General features: G+C 43.6%; 1 protein-coding gene across 2 annotated transcripts in view; it reads right to left on the bottom strand.

Annotated features, from left to right (window-relative positions):
• The window catches only part of NINL (ninein like), a 92,587-nt gene extending 78,903 nt beyond the window's left edge, over positions 1-13,684 (bottom strand). For both annotated transcript variants that reach the window (XM_084887085.1, XM_084887084.1), the window contains exon 1: positions 13,517-13,684. The gene's annotated coding sequence lies outside the window, so the exon portion shown is untranslated. The remainder of the gene's footprint in view (positions 1-13,516) is intronic.
• Between the last annotated feature and the right edge of the window lie 6,607 nt (positions 13,685-20,291).

Genomic DNA, 20,291 nt, shown 5'->3' with positions numbered 1-20,291 from the left:
CAAGCACTGAAACTCATTTATTTCCCTAAAACACAGTCACCTTATTCTTTCCTCTTCGATTTTTAAATGCTCTACTCCTCTGCACCAATGTGGTTATTGAGAAGCCCTGGTTCCCTTCAGAAGTGTGTTTATGGCTAACCAAAACTATGCGGCCAGAGGGATACAGTACTCAAGCATAGGTGCTTCTGGAGCACTGCCAACAAAAAATGCAGTAAAAAGGGGATTGAGCCTGTGTTCCTGTTAATGGACAGGGCCAACCTGCAGAGGGTCTGCCTCGGGCTGGTCTCTAATGTGTGGGTCCTTGACATCATGTAGGAAAGGTTCCATAATACAAGTCCAGATGGTTTGAGAGTACATTTACTAAAGCTGGGGACAGTGGAACAAAAGAAGGAATCAGGGCAGAAGAAACAACAGGAGAGAGCTTAGGTGGGGCTCTGCTTTGGCTCCCTAGAAATGCCACAGGAAAGAACTGAGCCAAGGCAGGGCAGCTTTAGCTCACTGGGAAGTCAGAGAAAAGGGTGCCTTGAAGACAGGATCAGGGGGTGAGTCTGGGTAGAGCTGTTGCTGCCCACTGCTCCCCTAGTTGCAAGTCTCATGAGGACCCTTAGAATTTAGGAAGAAATAAAAAGTTCATGCCCTGCTCTAGAACGAGCCCACATTGAGTCTTTATGCTGAGGGTATTTTATCCTCTCTTTTTCTGTAGATAGAATCTTAGGGGAGGGTTTCAATAGAACATTAATCAGCTTTCCAGGTGCATTTTTAATATGCTTATGCATTAAAATTAGTGTATTGGGGAGTTTTGGATTTTTCTTTGGTCTGTTTTATTGTTTTACTTTTATCTTAGCTCTGTCTGGCTTTACTGAGGTTTTTGTTATTTTCCCCCAACTTTATCTGTCCTTGGGTTTGACTGGCACAAACTGGGTCTTTGTTCTCTCTTTTCCCAGGCCAGGGTGATTTAAGTATGTATTTTCTGGTTAGGGAGGAGAGGTGTGAACCATTTGTTCTCAAGTGTCCTTGGTTGGGGAAGATAAGGTCCTGCTATTCTGGCTGCAAGCTCTCCAAACTGTTTGGCCTGTTTAATTTTCTTGTCTCATTTTCCCCATTCTGCTTGCCTAGGAATTTCCCTAGCTTGTTATTATCCTCCCACATTCCCATTTCATACACATAGCAGCAGACACCTAGAAAGCTGTTTGTTCATTTCCTAATATTAAGCCACAGAGGCAAGACACAAGCTTGAATCTTTAATTTTTCCCAGAGGCTGTTTTTCTGCCAATGTCTTCTCCAGATGTTTATATGTTTTTAACACTGTTACCTTTTTAGCAATTACCTGCGAGGTTCTATCTGTCAAGAGACATATACAACCTTGTTCAATATAGGGAATTACCATGTAATGTCTCCCACAAAGCCTGAAAACACAGGGCCAGCGCCAGGTGAGGGATGTGCACACCCAGAGAGCCTCGCTCATACGGATGGGACCACTCCATCCTAAGGAGCCCAGGCCCCACTGCATGTCCACTGCCATAAAACCACCCATAAAGTGCTCTGTGTGGCCGGAGGAACAGAAGGAAGATCAGGATTAGGTTACAACACAATCCGTTAAAGGGAGGAGGTGTCTGGTGAATCTTCAAATGCCACAGGAGGATCTCAGAAATAGCTTATTTTTAAAAAGAAAGAAAAGCAAGTTTCAAAATATTATACATTTATTCATTCAGCAAATATTTCCTGAGCACCCACTATGTGCCTCGCACATTCTAGGCCCATGTGGTACTACGACAAACAATGCAGACAAATCTCTCACCTTATGGAACTTACATTCTAGTGGAGATAGACAAACGCAATAAAAACACAAATTATATTTCAGATAGTCAGAAGTGGTATGGAGAAAAATAAAACAGGGCGAGGTGGTAGAGATGGTTTATAATTTTGTTTTAATCCTCACCCGAGGATATTTTTCCAGTGATTTTTAAAAAATATTTTTATTAATTTCAGAGAGGAAGGGAGAGGAAGAGAGATATAGAAGCATCAACAATGGGAGAGAATCACTGATCAGTTGCCTCCTGCATGCCCCCTACTGGGGATCGAGCCCACAACCCAGGCAAGTGCCTGGGACCAGAATCAAACCTGGGACCCTTTCAGTCCGCAGGCCGACGTGCCATCCATTGAGCCAAACCAGCTAGGGCTTTCCATTGATTTTTAAGAGTGGAAGAGAGAGGGAAAACAGAGAGAAAACATCCAGGTGAGAAACATATCGACTGGTTGCCTCCTGCACTTGCCCTAACCAGGGCCAGAACTGGGAAGGAGCCTGCAACTGAGGTACATGCCCTTGACAGGAATTGAAACAAACTGGCTAGGGCAAAGGTTTATAATTTTAAATAGAGTGGACTGGAAAGGCCTCCCTGAGAAGATGACCTTTCTTCATGTATGAAAGTCCGCACACATGTGTACCCAGAGAAAGCCACTGAGAGGGTGCACTGTTCCTGTCCGAGGACCTAACAAGGCACCAGCAAAGCCAGTCAAGTTGCCCTCAACTGATTTCAGGAGGTCTGTGAACTCAAGTATTCATGGCCTCCTTTTTAAAACCTGAAATTCCCGCCGAAACCGGTTTGGCTCAGTGTCTAGAGCGTTGGCTTGCGGACTGAAAGGTCCCAGGTTCGATTCCGGTCAAGGGCATGTACCTTGGTTGTGGGCACATCCCCAGTAGGGGGTGTGCAAGAGGCAGCTGATTGATGATTCTCTCTCATCGATGTTTCTAGCGCTCTATCCCTCTCTCTTCCTCTCTGTAAAAAAAATCAATAAATATATTTTTAAAAAATAAAAATAAAAAAATAAAACCTGAAATTCCCTTAACTGGGGAGAGGTGACTATTTAATTACATACTATCCAAGAGAATTACCTGATGGTTTTCGAAAAGCTAGCATGCAGTGCTCCAGTGTCACCAGGTGACCATGGAAACATATGGCTGATGACTGGGCTTTGCGCATTTACAGGAGAAAAGGTGCTTAAATTCCAAGAAGACACGGGGCCAATGAGTGAGAAGGCAGCTGATCAATGATTCTCTCTCATCATTGATGTTTCTATTTCTCCCTTCCCCCCTTCAACTCTAGCGGTAGCTGGTTTGGCTCAGTGGATAGAGTGTCAGCCTGCGGACTGAAGGGACACAGGTTCAATTCCAGTCAAGAGCATGTACCTTGGTTGCAGGCACATCCCCAGTAGGGGGTGTGCAGGAGGCAGCTGATCAATGTTTCTAACTCTCTCTCTCTCTCTCTCTTCCTCTCTATAGAAAATCAATAAAATATATTTTTAAAATATTTTTTAAAAGATTGCTGTGGCTATTCATTTGTCTTTTATGGCTTCATATAGAATTTAGGATTATTTGTTACAAATAGTTTTGGGTTTTTTGTTTCCCATGAATACCTGACTCCAAATGTTACATAAAATGTCCCAGGGCTGAGAGACTGGAGAGAGGCAAACAACCTCAGGACATTAAGCGTTTACTACACAAGGTACATGCAAGGCTTGTTCTGGGCAGCACCCACAGGAGGGTTACCCTCCATGCCTTTCTTCCCCCAAGCTCTGTGCTGGAATCTCCTGAGGTGTAAAAACGTGTGAATGCGCAGGGGTCTTCAAACTACGGCCCGCGGGCCACATGCGGCCCGCAGAGGAGTCTGATCCGGCCCGCCAAGTTTTTTGGGCAGTGAGCGCAGCCGAGGTGTTACAGTAGGAATTAGTAGTTCATATAGTCCGGCCCTCCAGCTCTCTGAGGGACCGTGATCTGGCCCCCACTTTAAAAAGTTTGAGGACCCCTGGATCAAAGGATCAGGAACAATACGGCTCTGATGCCAGGACTTGTTAACAAGGAGGGTGACTTGACCCAGCTGAGAGAAGTAATGGGAATCCCGTGATTAGCTGTGGGCTGATCGCATTCCAGAGCTCACTGGGGGAAGAAGGATCAGGGTCAAAGGTCCGGGTCCCCCCCCCCCCCCCCCGCCCCCATGTCAAGATGGTGAGCCGAAACCGGTTTGGCTCAATGGATAGAGCGTCGGCTTGGGGACTGAAAGGTCCCGGGTTCGATTCCAATCAAGGGTATGTACCTTGGTTGCGGGCATATCCCCAGTGGGGGGTGTGCAAGAGGCAGATGACTCTCTCTCATCAATGTTTCTAACTCTCTATCTCTCTCCCTTCCTCTCTGAAATCAATAAAAATATATTTAAAAAGAAAGAATAAAGTGGCATAGCCTATAACTCTAAGAACAATTCACTCCTTTCTCAGTATTATCCCAAATTTCATCTGAATTCCAGACATGCAAATAGGAGTCTAAAGGCACATCAATCACACACTCTTAGTCTTCTTAACTCTCACTATATATTTAAAAGTCCATAGATTCCAAAAATGTACTGAATATTTGGGTTTTCTACTTCTAAAGGATGAGCCCACGTGAAGGTCAATGTCAACACCAAGAACTCAATGGTCCTAAAAAGCACATTCAGAATGCCTAGAATGAATCATCTTAAATGTAGAAAAAATAAGGCAGTCCAAGAAACGAGGCCATGGGGAAATGGCTGTATTTTGCTATTACAGTTAGTTGAAGTCCATGCCAAACAAAATAAATTATAATAATATATTACAAATCCTGGGCTGATGCTAAGTTTCCTCTGAGTCAAGTGGAACTAGAGAGTACGAAAAACACTTAGGAAAGAACCTTTTCCAATCTGACAGAGTGGTGTTCAAGATCTAATGAGACTTGATACACTACAACTGAAGTTTCAAACACTGCAGTGACTGGTGAGCCCGGGAGAATCAGGCCACCACACGTTCTATAAAACATGGTCCTTGCAAATATCAAAAGTAAAGAAACCAGATGAAGCGATGCTGTTTTTCCCCGTATTACCCATCCCCTGAAAGGCCTTTAGCATTAGCCTACCTGTGTCTCCAAGCAAGGACCACTTCCTAACAATAAACCCTTACTTCCTTTGCTGCAAACTCCTGTTCATGTCTTATTGGACTTCGATAGATCTCATTAGTCTGGTAACACCACCCCATCTCCCTCATGAACACCTGCACAGTTTCCTCCACTCCCTCCACAAGGACATTCTGGAATCGGCACTGGCTAAAAAGCATGTTTCACTTGAGACAGGAAACACAGAGGAAGGGCATTTTGGGATTAATGGAGGTAAAAATAGAAATTCAGTCTAAAATCTGTTGAGCTTGAGATATCTATGAAGCATGGTGGTGGGGATGAGCAAAGGGAGCTGGATATCTGGTCAGCAGCTTAGATGTGAGCATGAGGGACTGAAAATGATGAAGCTACTCAAAGAACTGTCTGTCCCACCACCACCACCACCTCTTTGGACAACGAAGCCAAAGAAAATACCACATTTCATAAATCCAAGATGCCACTGATTCTAAAACAAATGACTAAAAAAGACAAATTGCTGTCAAAATCTGACATAATGCTAAGAGTACTAATTTAAAAATGTATCCCAAATCTGAAGATGTTTATAAGATGACAAAAAAAAGATGCACCTTAGAATAGATAAAATACAGTGAGCTTTTTTAAAAAATATATATTTTATTGATATTTTACAGAGAAGAAGGGAGCGAGATAGACAGTTAGAAACATCGATGAGAGAGAAACATCGATCAGCTGCCTCTTGCACACTCCCTACTGGGGATGTGCCCGCAACCAGGGTATATGCCCTTGACCAGAATCAAACCTGGGACCTTTCAGTCTGCAGCCTGACGCTCTATCCACTGAGCCAAACCGGTTTCGGCTACAGTGAGCTTTTTATTTTATTGGTAGGAGGTATTTAGATTGCAGTGAATATAGGATGGACATTCGTTTTTGTAAATTTTTATTCTGAAAAAAAATTCAAATTTACAGAAAACTTGTAAGAACAGTATGATAGATTCTTGAATACCCTTTTTACCCAGCTAATTTCTCCAATTAACTGTTTTCTTTTTGACCTACTTATCATGTCTATTTTATCATTTTCTCTCCTCTTTCTCTGCCCTTCTTTCCCTCAGCTTCAGATTGTTTCAGAGTCTGTGCCCTCTTATCCCTAATTAGTATGTATTTACTAAATTCAAGGACATAGTCACAGTACAATTATCAAAATATGGCCTTGATGCAATACTACTCTCTAATCTGTGGCAGGATAGTAAGAAACTAGGGAAATTCCAGGGCACGTGGAATGGGGAAACTGAGACAAGAAAATTAAACAAGGCCAAGCAGTTTGGGCAGCTTGCAGGCAGCTTGTGAATTGCAAGACATTATCTTTCTCAAGGACACTTGAGAACAAATGGTTTATACAGTCCTCCTTAACCAGAGAATACATAGCTTGAATCACCCTGGCCTGGGAAAATAGAGAACAAAAACCCAATTAATGCCATTTGTGCCAGCTGAACTCAAGGACAGATGATGTCTGGGGGACAAATAACAAAAACCCCAAAAGCATTTGGATGGTATCACTTGAGAGGGGAATGTTGGGCAGGAAAGAGAGCTGCTAGGGCAGGAGGAGGGGGAGGGAGAAAGTAGAGAGACAATTTATCTTATACACTAAACAAAGAAGTCAGCAGTCTTGGGACTTGCCAAGATAAAAGAAGAAACAAGCCCAGAATTCCACTTTTACCAATTTTATTCAACATAGTATTGAATAAACATACAACATAGTATTGCATGTAAATAGATATACAACATAGTATTGTAGCCACTGCAATCAGATTTTTTTTAAAAAAAAAAAAAAGCAAAGGCATCCAAATTTAAAAGAAATAAAACTTGTTATTTGCAGATAACATACCATATATAGAAAACTTAAATATTCCACAAAAATACACACAGAGCTGGGACCAGTTTGGCTCAGTGGATGGAGCATCGGCCTGTGGATTGAAGGGTCCCGGGTTCGATTCCGGTCAAGGGCATGTACCTTGGTTGCGGGCACATCCCCAGTAGGGGGTGTGCAAGGGGCAGCTGATTGATGATTCTCTCATTGATGTTTCTAACTCTCTATCCCTCTCTCTTCCTCTCTGTGAAAAATCAATAAAATATATTAACAAAACAAAAAAATACACACCAGAATTAATAAATTCAGTAAAGTTGCATGACAGAAAATTAATATTCAGAAATTAGTTTTATTTTTATACACCAATAATGAACTATCAGGAATAGAAATTAAGAAAACAGTTCCATTTACAATTGCATGAAAAAGAATAAATCTGCCTTAGCCGGTTTGGCTCAGTGGGTAGAGCATTGGCCTGTAGACTGAAGGGTCCTCTGTTCGATCCCTGCTAGGGGGAGTGCAGGAGGCAGCCAATGAATGATTCTCTCTCATCACTGTTTCTATCTCTCCCTCTCCCTTTCTCTCTGAAATCAATAAAATATATATATATATATATTTTTAAAAACAATAAATCTAACCAAGGAGGTAAAAGACCTGTACTCAAAAAAATATAAAACACTGAAGAAAGAAACTGAAGATACAAATAAATGGAAAGATACTCCATACTCATGCAAAGGAAGAATTAACATAATCAGAATGTCCATACTACCCAAAGCAATCTACATTTCCAATGCAAAATGTACCAAAATACCAGTATAATATAATACTGTATGGTATATTTCACAGGACTAGAAAAAATAATCTTAAAATTCATATAGATCCACAAAAGACCCCAAATAGCAAAAGCAATATTGGGGGTGGGAACGAACAAAGTTAATTTATCATATTATCTTATATCAAATTATACCTATGATAATCAAAGACTATGGTAATCAAAACAGTATGTTGCTGGCATAAAAAAAAAAAAAAGACATCTAGATCAATGGAACGAAACAGAGAGCCTAGAAATAAAACCATGCCTATATACACAATTAATCTATGACAGAGGAGGCAACACTATACATGAGATTAAGACAGACTTTTCAATAAAAGGTGTTAGGAAAACTAGACAGACATGCAAAATGATACTAGACCACTCCATATACAAAAATAAACTCATAATGAATAAAAGACTTAAATAGAAGACCTAAAACTATAAAACTTCTAGAACAAAACATAGGCAGCAAACTTTTTGACATTACTCTTTGTAATATTTTTGGATATGTCTACTTGGGCAGAGAAAAAAAATAAAAAATAAAAAATGGGAGTACATCAAACTAAATGTTTTTGCACAGAAAAGAAAACTATCATCAAAAGAAAAAGAAAACAAAAATGAATGAATGGATGAATGAATGAATGAATGAATGAATGAATAAATAAATAAATAGAAAAGCTACTGAATGGGAGAATATATTCGCTAAGGGGTTAATATCCAAAATTTATAAAGAACTTATACATCTTAACACCAAAAAAACAATCCAATTACAAAATGGGCAGAGGGCTGAATAAACACTTCTCCAAAGAGGACATACAGATGGCCAACACATATGAAAAGATGCTCAATGTCACTAATCACCAGAGAAATGCAAATTAAAACCACAATGAGATATCACCTCACACCTGTCAGAATGGCCATCATCAATAAACAATAAGTGCTTGTGGGATATATAGAAAAAAGTACCCTCATGCACTGTTGGTGGGAATGCAGACTGGTGTATATACTATGGAAAATAATATGGGGGTTCCTCAAAAAAATTAAAAATAGAACTACCTTATGACCCTGAAATTCCACTTCTGGGTATTAACCTGAAGAAATCCAAAACATTAATTCAAAAAAATATATGCACTCTTATGTTCATTGCAGCTTTATTTGTAACTAGAGGTCCGGTGCATGAAATTTGGGCACAGGTAGGGTCCCTAGTCCTGGACAGCAATCAGGACTGATTAGGTTCCCCATCTCGCTGCTTCCCCTCCTCCTCACCTCGCTCCCTCAGTGCCCCACCACCACCTCCACTGGTCAACCACCATATTCCACGTCACCCCCTGGTGGTCAGCACATGTTATAGCAAGCAATCAAACTCCCTGTTCTCCCTGTCAAACTTCTGAAGGGACACTTTGCACATTAGCCTTTTATATATATAAATAACCAAAATATGGAAGCAACCTATATGACCATCAATAGATGAATTGATAAAGATGATATGAGGCACACATACAATAGAATATTACTCAGCCAATGTTGAAATTTTACCATTTATAACAACATGGATGGAACCAGAGGTTATTATGCTAAGTAAAATAAGATAAAGACAAATACCATATCATTTCACTTATATAAGGAATCTGGAGGGAAAAAGAAGAACAATCAAAACAGAAATAAACTCATAGGTACAGAGAACAAACTGATGGTCACCAGATGGATGAGAAGTTGAGGAGGGAATGGGTGAAAAGGTGAAAGGGACCTAGAGGTACAAATTGCCACTTATGAAAATAGTCACGGGGATGTAAAGTTCTGCAAAAGGAATATAGTCAATAATACTGCAATAGTGTCAGATGGGTACAAGACTTATTGGGGCTGAAACCAGTTTGGCTCAATGGATAGAGCGTCAGCCTGCGAACTGAAAGGTCCCAGGTTCGATTCTGGTCAAGGGCATGTACCTTGGTTGTGGGCACATCCCCAGTAGGGAATGTGCAGGAGGCAGCTGATTTTGTCTCTAACTCTCTCTCTCTCTCTCCCTTCCTCTCTATAAAAAAAATCAATAAAATATATATTTTTTTAAATGCTTATTGGGGAGATCACTTCCCCAATAGTCATCTAAATATTTGATCACAATGTTGTACACCTGAAACTAATACAATACTGTATGTCAACTATACTTGAAAAACGTGTTTTTTTCTAAAGGGAGAACTACGAAAGCCAAACCTCCCTCTCGTCCCACCTGTGAGTGAGACAGCTGCCACCAATCTGACACCGTGCAGAAGAGGAGCAACTCAGCCCCCAACCGCTGGCTCAGCAGGGAAACAGCCCATCCGGAAGCCCTGGATTCTCCTTCCAGACCTCTCCATTTGTTTCATCTGAGACTGGCAGCTAAAAACATACTAACTGATGGACATCCACAAATGTAAAATTCCTCACTGGATCCCTGAAAATCTAGAAACTGTGGAGAATGATTTCCTTTCAGATATTTAACAATAATAAAAAAAAGATGACCACTCTGAGAAACTCCAACACACCAAAATCTTAACTTAGTAAACAAAGCAGATCTCCAAATAAGGTAACTGAATTAAAAGAGTGTTTCTCATAACACAAAAAGATTTATCAGTTTTGCTTAATGAAATACAAAATAACAGTCAACGCACAAAAACTGGTATAGGCCAGCCGAAACCGGTTTGGCTCAATGGATAGAGTGTCCGCTTGGTGACTGAAGGGTACCGGGTTCGATTCCGGACAAGGGCATGTACCTTGGTTGCAGGCATATCCCCAGGAGGGGGTGTGCAAAAGGCAGCTGATGGATGACTCTCTCTCATCGATGTTTCTAACTCTCTATCTCTCTCCCTTCCCCTCTGTACAAAATCAATAAAATATATTTAAAATAAAAAAAAATAAAAACTGGTATAGGCCAAAGCTTCTCAGATTTGAGTGCATCAGAATTACCGGGAGGACTTTGGTTTATCTGACAAATGATTTCAACTGAAGGCACACAGTGAGTCAGGCTGAGAAGCTAGAAGTCATTTTATCCCTACAGCCTAGAGGACAATCCAGGATTGAGAGAGACAAATATATATATATATATAGGCAGCACCAGAAGCATGCTCCAACTTCTGTGAAAAGAAGATAAAAATAGAGAACATGCTCCTAAGACATCTCTGCCCACGGTTTAGACCACAGTCAGAATCCTTTGGTGGGGAACTCTCACCAGGAGGCTCAACTTTATCCCAAAGATGAGGAAACAAAATCCTTCTGCTAACCCCACCCCCCAAATAGCTCCAGGTAGTCTGACCCAAAGTTTTGGCCTCTTGCTTGTGATTAACAAAATCTCTGGCCTTGAGCCTGAATTCCTAATTTGTACTTGAAACCAAGGACTAAGCTAAACCCAAATCTAGTTATGGTGCAACCTTTACAGAATGACTATGGAACTGGAGAACAAGGAAGGGGCCACAGCACTGCAAATGCCTTTCCAGGCTGGAGGGCGCCATTGCCTCTGGTCAGGAGTGAGGCCAGGACACTGTGTTTTGGCTCCTTTTTCTAGATCTTTCTTGAGCCAGGGAAGAAAAGATAACCTGTTTATGGCAAAACCCAAACCTAAGTATCCAAAGTAGAAAGAGTGTGACCAGAGGGACCTCTCAGATGCCCCAAGTCTCAAAGGTCACATGCTTAATCTTCAAAGAAAAAATAAAATAAAAAAACCAGTATACAAAGTCAATCACCATAAAAGGGCAAGATCTAGCCCTAACTGGTTTGGTTCAATGGATAGAGAGTTAGCCTGCAGACTGAAAGGTCCCAGGTTCGATTCCAGTCAAGGGCATGTACCTTGGTTGTGCGCACGTCCCCAGTGGAGGATGTGCAGGAGGCAGCTGATGGATGTTTCTCTTTCATCGATGTTTCTAACTCTCTATCCCTCTATCCCTCTCCCTTCTTCTCTGTAAAAAAATCAATAAAATATATTTTTTAAAAAGGGCAAGATCTAAATACCTTGAGTACTTATGGATAATATACTTCACAGTTCTTTTGTTACTCTATTGTCCACCACCAAGCATTCTTAAGGACTCAGAACAAAGGATGCACTAACACTAAGGATTTACAAATGCTGTTAGCAAATGATTGTGTCAGGTCACCACATCCGAGGGAAATGATTTAGGGGAAATAGTATTCCATCAAAGTTTATAAACTCCTCATTTTTTAAAAACGTAAAGCCTAACTTTTCCTCCATAAAGTGTTCTCTTTCTAATTTGATGGTATTAACCATTATCTGAAGTTCAAGTCTTTGGAAAATGTTGTTTTCTTATTCTGCGAAAATGATTATCCTCTAATTTTTATTGAATATGAACTATAATTAAACACATACACCCTTGTGGCAAAACAGCTTTGGTTTGCCAATAGAGACCAGTTAAATTTGTAATATTTTAAACCACTAGAATGATTTGTAAATCAAACAACAGGGGCACCATGGTGATAGCATGCTGCTCTAACTGCCTTAGCATTTCTCTTTTAATAAACACATACTTTTAAATATATATACACACACACACACACACACACACACACTCTTTCTCTCTTTTTAAAAAAATACATTTAATTGATTTTTTACAGAGAGGAAGGGAGAGGGATAGAGAGCTAGAAAACATCAACCAGCTGCCTCCTGCACACCTCTACCGGGGACCAAAATACATGCCCTTGATCAGAATCGAACCTGGGACCTCTCAGTCTCCAGACCGACGCAGCTGCCTCTTGCACACCCCCTACCGGGGATGTGCCCGCAACCAAGGTACATGCCCTTGAAGGGAATCAAACCCGGGACCTCTCAGTCTCCAGACCGACGCTCTTCCACTGAGCCAAACCGGTTTCGGCTATTAACAGTGTTGGTGATGGGGCCTCTGAGCCTTCTCCAAGCCATCATAGTTCTCCGCCGACCCCCTTCCCTGCCTCCCTGTTCCATAGCTGGGCCTAAGTCTCCTACTTCGCTTCCATCCTGTGCAAACACACAGACCTACAGGGAGCTCCTAACAACGCCCAGGGGCATATTTATGAGAGTGGAACATCTACAGAGATGGAAAAGACTCCTACGCGGCCTTTGTGGTGAGGGAAGGGGCGATTCTGCCAAACGACGAGCACAATAGATAAGACGCACTTCTCTGCTTTTCAAAGTGCAAAATCCTAACGCAAGAAAAGGAAACAGGTACATCCTAAAAAGTTGTTCTAGTAGTACAGTGGAATGCAATCTTATTTACAGGAGATGATTCTATGGAACAATCCGGCTTGTCGGAGGATTGGGATCCTCACGTTTTGCAGGTGACCAGGGCAGCCTGAAGGATTGGAGCTGGCAGGGGTAGGGTTGTCAAAGGAGGACCATCTGGGGAGCAAAGAGGCTGCAGACATGCACCTAGGCCACGGAGGCTCACCCCCGGGCTCCCAATGGAAACACTGGCTCCGCCCCGTCCAGGATCGCACCCCGGGAGGGGAAGGTCCGCTTCAGCAAAGGGGCCGGGACCCTGTGAACTCTGCTCACAGGGGCGCCGGCACCTCAGAAATGGCCGTTCTGGAGGACCTGGATCAGCAAGGCTGGCCACGCAGCCGGCCTCCCGCAGGACCCGGTGTTCTACAGGGACCCAGCCCAGCCCTCCGCGGGGACGGGAGAGGCGGGACGCCCGGTCACACCTACCGAACCTGCAGCCCCTACACCCGGAGCGAGGGAAGAGCGGACCCCGCGCAGCGCAGCCCCCGGGCGCCGCGGGGAGGGGCGGGGCGCGGGAGAACCGCGGGTTTTCACCCGTCTCCGCTCCGTCCGGGGGCGCGGGCACCTACGCTCTCCCACCTGCTGGCTTCCAGGCTCCGCGGCCCCCGCAGAGGAGCGCCGGGCCCCGGCCCGCACCCCGGCCCCGGCCCGCACGTGTGCCCCGCAGGCCGCCCCGACCCCGCTCACCTGGGCAGCCGGGGATCCTCCGTCTCCGCCCGCGCGCGGGTCCCAGGGACGCGGCCCGAGGGCACCGGCCAGGCCCGGGCTCCCGCCGGTCCGCCGCCGCTCTTTGTGTCCGGAGGTCCAGATGCTGCGCTTCTCCGGCTCCTCCGGGCCGCCCGGCGCCGGCCCCTGGTCCTCCGCCCGGGCCGCAGGCCAAACCAGGAGCCGGCGGGGCGGGGAGGCCGGCGGGGCGGGACCGGAAGTGCGCGGGGCGGGGCGGGGCGGGGCGGGGCGATTAGTCCCCTGGGACCCGGTGCGGGGTGTGCGGCGGTGTGTGTGTGTGTGTGTGTGTGTGTGTGTGTGTGTGTGTGTGTGTGTGTGTGTGTGTGTGTGTGTGTGTGTGTGTGTGTGTGTGTGTGTGTGTGTGTGTGTGTGTGTGTGTGTGTGTGTGTGTGTGTGTGTGTGTGTGTGTGTGTGTGTGTGTGTGTTGCTGCCCGTGGGGACCCAGGCTCCTTCACTGCGTCTGGGAAGTGTGAGCCTCAGGTGTGAGCCGCTCCCCGACCTCGCTGATCCCTGTGGGATCTGGTTCTGGGTCTAGCATCCTCTTCTGGAAACAGCAGGAGGCCGACTAGGCAACTCAGATTCACAGTTGAGGAAACTGGGAGACATAAAACCTCCGATTATTATCTTTCCATCGTTTATACAATCAAGAAATGTTAAAAATATTTCATTGATTTTTTTACAGACAGGAAGGGAGAGGGATAGAGAGTTAGAAACATCCATGAGAGAGAAGCACTGATCAGCCGCCTCATGCACACCCCCTACTGGAGATGTGCCTGCAACCAAGGTAGTGGCCTTGGCCAAATTGAACCTGGGACCTTTCAGTCCGCAGGCCCAAGCTCTATCCACTAAGCCAAACCAGTCAGGGCCAATCAAGAATTTTTTTTTTAAATATATTTTATTGATTTTTCACAGAGAGGAAGGGAGAGGGATAGAGAGCTAGAAACGTCGATGAGAGAGAGACATCGACCAGTTGCCTCTTGCACACCCCCTACTGGGGATGTGCCCGCAACCAAGGTACATGCCCTTGACCGGAATTGAACCTGGGACCTTTCAGTCCGCAGACCGACGCTCTATCCACTGAGCCAAACCGGTTTCAGCCCAATCAAGAAATTTTTATTAAGTATCCACTCATTGCAAGAAATTGTCCTAGGGGCCGAGAATACAGTAGTCACAATGGGGGGTGGAGGAACAGGGGCAACAACAACAAAATCCCTGCCCCTTTGGAATTTACAGCTGGAAAACAATTTAAAAACTTAAATATTATAAATGTTAGTGGTTACAAATGCTGAAGTGGAGCAATATAAGCAACAGGGACAGAGAGTGCGGAGGTTGGCCAGGGAAGGTCAGTGGGAGATGGCATTTTAAGTGAAGGCCAAAAGGAAGCGAGGGAAAGAGAGAGGCAGACATCTGTGGGAGCAGAGTCCTGAAGCCCTGAGGCTAGAGGATACCCGGGATGTTTCAGTGTGATGGGAGGAGTGAGCATGGGAAGTATGGTATGGGAGGTCTCAGAGAGGCCCTGTTGCCAATAAAAGCATGGTTTCTACTGGAGAGTAGTTAGCAAAGGGAACTTATGGTCTGATATAACAAAATCACTCTGGCTTCTGTGTGAACATGAGTAGTGTCCAGCCTGAGAAAGAAGATATCTACAGTAATAAAAGAGAAAGATGCGCCGAAACCGGTTTGGCTCAGTAGATAGAGCATCGGCCTGCGGACTGAAAGGTCTCAATTTCGATTCTGGTCAAGGGCTTGTACCTTGGTTGCAGGCACATCCCCAGTAGGGCGTGTGCAAGAGGCAGCTGATAGATGATTCTCCCTCACCGATGTTTCTCTCTTTTTTTTTTTATAATATATTTTATTGATTTTACACAGAGAGGAATTGAGAGGGACCGAGAGTTAGAAACTTCGATGAAAGAGAAACATCGACCAGCTGCCTCTTGCACACCCCCCACTGGGGATGTGCCCACAACCAAGGTACATGCCCTTGACCGGAATCGAATCCAGGACCTTTCAGTCCACAGGGCAACGCTCTATCCACTGAGCCAAACCGGTCCCAGCTGTTTCTAACTCTTTATCCCTCTCTCTTCCTCTCTAAAAAAATCAATAAAATATATTTTTTTTAAAAAGAGAGAAAGATGCAAATTGACCGTACTTTCATGATGTCCATCAACCAATCAGGAGTAAATATGCAAATTAACCAAAATTATGGCAGTTTAATTTGCATACATGCCAAGCGGTGGGGGCAGGGCAGGATGCAGGCATTCCAAACCGCCCCAGCAGCTCCAGGCCTCTGGACAGCGTGGGAAGGCAGAAAGGTGGCTTCCAGCTGGAACTAAGGTGGTGCCAGCAGCCAGGGGAAGGAAGGCCCATTCTTGCACGAATCTTTGTGTATCGGACGGACCTCTAGTCCAGTGTTTCCCAACCTTCTCTCATGATGAGAATCACCTGGTGGAGTTGTTAAAACACAGATTCCTGAATCCCAACTAAGAAGTGCTAAACTAGAATTTTTGAGAACATATAGGTAAAATTGCATACCTAACTTAGTGCTCTGTATATAAAATCTGTCTTAGAGCACTAGTTAAGTATACAATTTTACCTATATGTTCCCAAAAATTCTAGTTTAGCACTTCTTAGTTGGGATTCAGGAATCTGTGTTTTAACAACTCCACCAGGTGATTCTCATCATGAGAGAAGGTTGGGAAACACTGCTCTAGTCTACTAATAAGGACTCCTGGTGGCTAATTTGGCTTAAATTAAAAACAGCTATTTCTGCCGAGACCGGTTTGGCTCAATGGATAGAGCGTCGGCTTGGGGACTGAAGGTACCCGGGTTCGATTCTGGTCAAGGGCATGTACCTTGGTTGCGGGCATATCCCCAATAGGGGGTGTGCAAGAGGCAGCTGATCGATGACTCTCTCATCGATGTTTCTAGCTTTCTATCTCTCTCCCTTCCTCTCTGTACAAAATTAATAAAATATATTTTAAAAAAATAAATAAAATAAATAAATAAATAAATAAAAACAGCTATTTCTGAACAGGGGTCTCTCATAAGCCAAGCTTCAGCAAGAAGCCTGCACTAAGCTCTCTGCCTCCTACACCTAGCTGCTTGCCTTCTGCATGGAACTGGCCTGACTGCACTGTGTTCCTGCCATCAAAGCCAACCCTTACAAAGGAGTTCCTGGAACTGTATTTCAGCCAAGAGGACTGAGATTTTCCCTGTCTAGTCAGAGGTGTGCATCTTCTCCAGATGCTACTCCATTCAAACAATCAGAGATACTCCATTCTAACCAATCAGGACAGTGTTTTCTGGACCAATGAAGCCAAGATGATTTAAGAGTCCTCATTTGTGTGAGAATAGAACAATCAGACCAAGGGTAGGGCCTTATATATATACTGGAGGCCTGGTACATGAATTCGTGCACAGTGGGGTCCAGTTGCCCTGCCCCAATGGGGGATGCAATGGCAGAGGGGAAGGGGGACTAGAAATTGGCTGCTGGCCCCACCCCCATCAAGACCTGATAGGGCCAGGACCGGTTTGGCTCAGTGGATAGAGCATCGGCTTGGGGACTGAAGGGTCCCGGGTTCGATTCCGGTCAGGGGCATGTACCTTGGTTGCGGGCATATCCCCGGTAGGGGGTGTGCAGGAGGCAGCTGATCGATGACTCTCTCTCATCGATGTTTCTAACTCTCTATCTCTCTCCCTTCCTCTGTATAAAATCAATAAAATATATTTAAAAAAAAAAAAAAAAAAGACCTGATAGGGCTCCAGGCCAGTGAGGTGGGTCAGGGGGAGGGGAACGGGAGGTTGGCTGGGACCTGATAGGGCCCGGACAGCTGGGAGGAGGGGCCACAGGAGGTTGGGGGGGCACCGATTGGGGCTCCAATTGCCCGTTGGCTGCCACAGTGCACATTATAGCGACTGGTCATACCATCATTCTGGTCACTTAGCTTTTTTTATACTTTTATTTATTTTTTTAATTAAATTATTATCTGTGCACATATACCATTGCCCCCTCTTTATTTATTTATTTATTTATTTAATTTTTTTATTAAATTATTATCTGACTTAGCTTTTATATATATAGATAGATATATATAGACATAGATAGATAGATAGATAGATATATAAGGCAGCTCTCCCTCAAGCTCAGAGTGTATTTTCCTTTTGCACCAGAGACTGAAGACTGTGTTCAAGCAGAGAAGAGCAGGTGGAGCAGAGCAGCTCTGGTGTGGAGGGAAGAAGGCAGAGCAGAGCTGTCTGGCCAGAGAGTGGGAGCCTTGCCTTAGGGCTACTTGCACCAAGGCTGCCATACACCAGTGCTGGTCCACAGTCATGCTGCTTCATAGTGAAGCTGTACCACTATTGATCTGTCCACAGCCATGCTGTTCTCATAGCTGTGCTGTATCACTATTGAGCTGTTTGCACTGACAAACATTTTCTTCACCACTCTCCAAATTGGGGATTCCTATGGGCATTGAGTTGGCACCAATGGCCATCTGTTGACAGTAGGAGAAAGAAGACAGAGGCAGAAGGAGAACATTAAAAATAATGGCGTACCAAAACCAGTTTGGCTCAGTGGATAAAGTATCAGCCTGCGGACTGAAGGGTCCCAGGTTCGATTCTGGTCAAGGGCATGTACCTTGGTTGCTGGCATATCCCCAGTAGGGGGTGTGTGCAAGAGGCAGCTGATCAATGTTTCTAACTCTCTAACCCTCTCCCTTCTTCTCTGTAAAAATCAATAAAATATATTTTTAAAAAAGAAGAAGAAGTAATGGCATGCCTAAAGGACAATAACATTTTTCACAGAAGTAGAACAAAAATTCCTAAAATTTGTAAGGTAACACAAAGGACCCCACATAGGAAAAAAAAAATTTCTGAGACAAAAAACACAGAAGCATCACTCTCCCCAATTTCAAACTTTACTCCAAAGTAATCAAAACAATATAGAATTGGCAAAAAAAAAAAAAAAAAAAAAAAAAAAAACAGACACAAAGACCAATGGAACAGAATTGAGAACCCAGATCTAAACTGATAGACATATGGATGACTAATTTATGACAAAGGAGCTCAGAATATACAATGGAGAAAGAAAATTCTCTTCAATAAATGGTGTTGGAAAAACTAGAATGGTATATGCAGCCCTAGCTGGTTTGGCTTAATGGACAGAGTGTCAGTCTATGGACTGAAGGGTCTCTGATTTGATTCCAGTCAAGACACATGCTTACATTGCGGGCTTGATCCCTGGTTGGGGGGGCATGCAGGAGGCAGCTAATCAATTGATGTTTCTAACTCTCTTTCCCTCTCTCTTCCTCTCTGATATCAATTTTAAAAAATGTTTTTTAAAGAATGCTACATACAAAAGAATAAAACTAGACCACTATTTTATACCATATTCAAAAAATTAACTCATAATGAATTAAAAACTTGAATGTAAGCTCAAAAAAAAAAAATTCATAGATGAAAACATAAGCCCTAAGCTCCTAGACTTTGGTCTCAATGGTATTTTGTGAATTTGACTCAAAATGCAAGAAAAACAAAAACAAAAATTAAAAAATGGGGCTACATGAAACGTTCAAAGTTTTTTTGTTTTTTTTTTAATATATTTTATTGATTTTTTACAGAGAGGAAGAGAGAGGGATAAAGAGTTAGAAACATCAATGAGAGAGAATCATCGATCAGCTGCCTCCTGCACACCCCCTACTGGGGATGTGCCCGCAACCAAGGTACATGCCCTTGACCGGAATCGAACCAAGGGACCCTTCAGTCCGCAGGCCGACGCTCTATCCACTGAGCCAAACCGGTTTCGGCAAAATGTCCCAGGTTTGATTCCAGTCAAGGGCATATGCCTGGGTGGCAGACTCTACCCCCAGCACGGGTGTGTAGGAGGCAGCCAATCAATGATTCTCTTTCACCATTGATGTTTCTATCTCTCCCTTCCTCTCTGAAATCAATGTGCTTGTTTCTATTTATTAGGTAGATTTGCTATCACTCCCAGTCTTGGTGGGTTAACCTTCTATAGTAGATGTCCTGTGGGACCCAGTGGTGCTGTCTCCTTGATCTCCTGAGCTGTGTGCTCTAGGAATGTTCCTTGTGTGTGTTATGTGAGCCTTCCTCTTGTAATTGGGTTTTAATTGCTGTTGTCTCATTTGTAGGCAGGCTCAACCCTCAGGAGGCTGACTGTGAGGCTTAATGCTGAAATGTCCTACAAACTGTTGTACTGGTGCTGATACCACAGCAGCAGTGTTTTGGAGGTCACATGGAGGCCCTGAGAGTTTCCTGCTTGAGTAAGTGTATTTCTGTTGTTGTTGTTATTATTTACTTTATGAGTAGAGGTGTATCAATTTTATCATTTCAAAAAACCAACATTTTATTTCATTGATTTTTGTATTTTTTAGACTTGGTTTTATTTTTTTAAATATATTTTTATTGCTCATTGAATGCAGGGGCAGTTGCTCAGATTGGATGTAAAGCCACGCGTAGGTACCAGCAACCATGTCTAAAGGACTTGCAGTTGGCATTGATCTTGACGCTACCTACTCTTGTGTGGGTGTCTTCCAGCATGGAAAAGTGGAAATTGTCAACAATCATGGAAACCAAATCACCCCCAAGTTATGTTGCCTATACTGATACTGAACAATTGGTCAGTAATGCTGCAAAGAATCAGGTAGCAATGAATCCAATCAGCACAACTTGTTTTAAATATATATTTTTATTGATTTCAGAGAGGAAGGGAGAGGAA

This window comes from Pipistrellus hanaki (genome assembly GCF_964339955.1).
Source record: "Pipistrellus hanaki genome assembly, chromosome: 6".
Lineage (NCBI taxonomy): Eukaryota > Metazoa > Chordata > Mammalia > Chiroptera > Vespertilionidae > Pipistrellus > Pipistrellus hanaki.
The sequence above is the reverse complement of the archived record's forward strand: the minus strand, read 5'-3'. Positions and strand labels throughout refer to the sequence as shown.